The sequence below is a fragment of the Mastomys coucha genome, unplaced genomic scaffold, assembly GCF_008632895.1.
Source record: "Mastomys coucha isolate ucsf_1 unplaced genomic scaffold, UCSF_Mcou_1 pScaffold1, whole genome shotgun sequence".
In the NCBI taxonomy this organism is placed as follows: domain Eukaryota; kingdom Metazoa; phylum Chordata; class Mammalia; order Rodentia; family Muridae; genus Mastomys; species Mastomys coucha.
The window spans coordinates 72,726,561-72,730,129 of record NW_022196891.1 but is presented as its reverse complement, the minus strand read 5'-3'; positions in this window follow the sequence as shown (position 1 = coordinate 72,730,129).

Here is a 3,569-nt window from a genome sequence, read left to right as displayed (position 1 = left end):
AAAAAAAAAAAAAAAAGAAAGTAAAAGTACTTAAGAATAAATGTACAGTGCAATAGTTTCCTGCATGGTGTGTGCCTTTCACAGAGTCCAAGAAAGAAAATACTACCAGCTTTCTGGTAGTCTGCTGAGCCAGGCCTTGGGCACGCTAAGCAAGCATTCTAGTTCCCATGAGCTATCTCTTCAGCCATGTTGTGTCTCATAACTGACTTCTTCTTCCTCAGCTTTATATGCTTCTTAAGACCCGTCTGTGTTTTTGTCTTGTAGCTCCAGCTTCATGGTCATATTTCTGTTTTCCCAGCGTTACCACTGTTCTGAAATCTTGATGGAGTTTTGGTATGTGGTGTGGAGTGATGAGGGTCTCTGGATCTTTGCCCCTGGTGTTCCAACATTTCTTGTTAACATACTTGGCTCTGGTTAGCTCATATTTGCTGGATTGCTGGCATTCACGTCTCTTCTTAAAAAAACGATGTGCCTGTACTATAAAACTATGTGTATATGTGTGAGGGAGCATGCTTATGTCAACACATGTACCTTCAGAATCCTGAAGATGGCGTAGGATCCCCTGGAGCCAGAACCTCGGGTGATTGTGAGCCACTGCACAGGTGCTGGGAATCAAACTGGGTCCTTTGCAAGAGCAGCATGTGCTCTTAACCACTGAGCCATCTCTCCAGCTCCAATGACCCTTTCTTGAAATTACTGGTTTCAAGGTGTGATGGTTTGTATGTGCTTGGTCCAGGGAGTGGCACTATTAGGAGGTGTAGCCTTGTTGGAGTAGGTGTGTCACTGTGGGTGCGGGCTTTAAGACCCTCATCCTAGCTGCCTGGAAGCTAGTCTTCTGCGGGCAGCTTTCAGATGAAGATGTAGCACTCTCAGCTCCTCCTGCACCATGCCTGCCTGGATGCTGCCATGCTCCTGCCTTGATGATAATGGACAGAACCTCTGAACCTGTAAGCCAGCCCCAATTAAACGTTGTCCTTTATAAGACTTGCCTTGCTCATGGTGTCTGTTCACAGCAGTAAAGCCGCAATTAAGACAAAAGATTTATCCCCACTCTATTTTATTTGATGTTTACTCTGCCAGACTGCTAATCTTATGAACACATCCATACTGTTTTTCTTATTTTTCAGAATTTCCTCTAATTCACAGGAGAATTTTATAGTTCTGTCTTATAAATTTTCTACAGAATTTGCCTATATATACACCTTTTTTTTTAATGGTTATTTCTTACAATCTTCAAAAAAACCAAAACAAAACAACAAAACCCCAAAGAAAAACCTCCTCTTAACCATCAGAGCTACATGGTATGTACTTATTCCTTCAGGCCTTTATCGAGAACCGTAAGAGGCCCCTTCCCAGCCCAGTCTCTTTCCTCACTGCTAGAATGGAACCCTGAACCCGGTGCATGTGTTTTACCACTAAACTGTTATCCTCGCCCCAGGATTTGACCAGATTGGAACCTTGATATCAGTTCTGTCAGCTGGGGGTTGAGTTTTAAAGCAGAAGAGAAAACCATTAGGTCAGGTTTTTACTTGTCTCCAAAAGGAGGACAAAGGTCACATCCCCTAAAGAACAGAGTGCAAATAAATCGGAAACACAAACATTGGCACCAGGCATTGACAAGAACAAAGCGGGTCCCTGTTATCAGACTAGTCCAGAGTTTAAAGAAATACAACTCTAAGCAAAGCGAAACCACTATTTTACCTAGATAGAAGGTTGCATCCTAAAATAAAGATGTACAGTGCCAACTGTTAATGAAAAGGCTTTAACTTCATGTTGATTATTGACAACCTTGAACTAAGCCAATGTTTCTCACATTTTGGCCACTCCCATTCCACATTCCCTATGTTTTACCTTTTGATCCTCACTGGTAGACATTTTATTTAGCCAAAATGGAACTTTATATTGCTGTTAGAAGTAGGAAATTACTTTCATTGACAACTATCAACTTCATGTATCAAATATACATCGATAGTTGGGAGTTCTTAGACATCAATGTTCTTTTTGCAAAAGGGATCATACTGGGTACTGCCTAGTAAAGTTTTTTTCAGTGTTTAATGCATTAGTTAATACGTTTAAATGGCCCACATCTACAATCCCAGCCCTGGGAACATTGAGGCAATAGGACTGTGAGTTCACGGTCAGCCTGGGTCACATGGTTTTTCAGTGAAATAAAAATCATTAATAAGAGAGAAAAGGGGCTGAAGAGATGGCTCAGCGAGTAAGAGCACCGACTGCTTTTCCGAAGGTCCTGAGCTCAAATCCCAGCAACCACATGGTGGCTCACAGCCATCCATAACAAGAGATCTGACTCCCTCTTCAGGAGTGTCTGAAGACACCTACAGTGTACTTACATATAATAAATAAATAAATCTTTAAAAAAAGAAAAGAAGAGAGAAAAGAAAAATTTCTGGAATAGTTTATGGGAATTAGGTGATTGTTAGAAGATATTAATTAATCCTCAAATATTAAGTTCATCATGCAGGATTTCAAAAAGTTAAATTAGGGGTAGGAACTGGATATATACTTGAAACAGAAACGAAACAAACAAAAAATAAAATGGTAACTCTAATCAGATGAGTAATAACTGAGACGTGTACAGGTACCAATGTTAAAAAGAACTTAAAATAAAAAACCCAGCAATGGATATCCTTGGGTCCTGGAGACCCTCAATAGGAAACTACACTTGTTGCTAGGCCTTAAACTTTATTCATTCCCTGTATCCACATGTTGCCAGGAGAGAACTAATTCCCACAAATTATCTTCTATATGTGTACTGTGGCAGAAAAACCCAGACCAAAATCACAACAAAAAGGGTAAATCATTTTTTAAATTCATGAAACAGAATACCATTAAGTGAGAAAGATCATAGGTATTTTTAATTTTTTTATTTTTTATTTATTTTTTAAATTTTTAAAGATTTATTTATTTTATGTATATGAGTACACTGTAGCTGTACAGATGGTTGTGGGCCTTCATGTGGTTGTTGGAAGTTGATTTTAGGACCTCTGCTTGATCCAATCAAACCTGCTTGCTCCATCCCTGATTGCTGTCTTCAGATGTACCAGAAGAGGGCATCAGATCTTATGGGTGGCTGTGAGCCACCATATGGTTGCTGGGATCCGAACTCAGGACCTTCTGAGAGCAGTCAATGCTCTTACCCGCTGAACTATCTCGCCAGTCTGGTATTTTTTATTTAAGACCATTTCCAGCACAGAATTCAATTATAGCAGTAGGCTTTAAAATGACCTTTTTTTTTTTTTTTTTTTTTTTTTGAGACAGGGTCTCATTTTGTAGCCCTGGTTCTCCTGGAGTTGACCAGGTAGACCTGTACTAGCCTTTATTAATGCACAGAAATCTACATGCCTGTGCCTCTCTAGTTGGCAGACTAAGGGGTTGCACCATCATGCCAGGCCTAAAATGAAGTTGTAAAACAATTGTTTGTGTGTTAGAGACTGAAGCAACACAGGAAGGACACATTTGAAGAAAATAAGTGCCTCTGGGAAGGGGCAGAAGAATGTGGCACTCAAGCTTAAAAATGTATCTTAAGAGTATCGAACAAATACAATGTT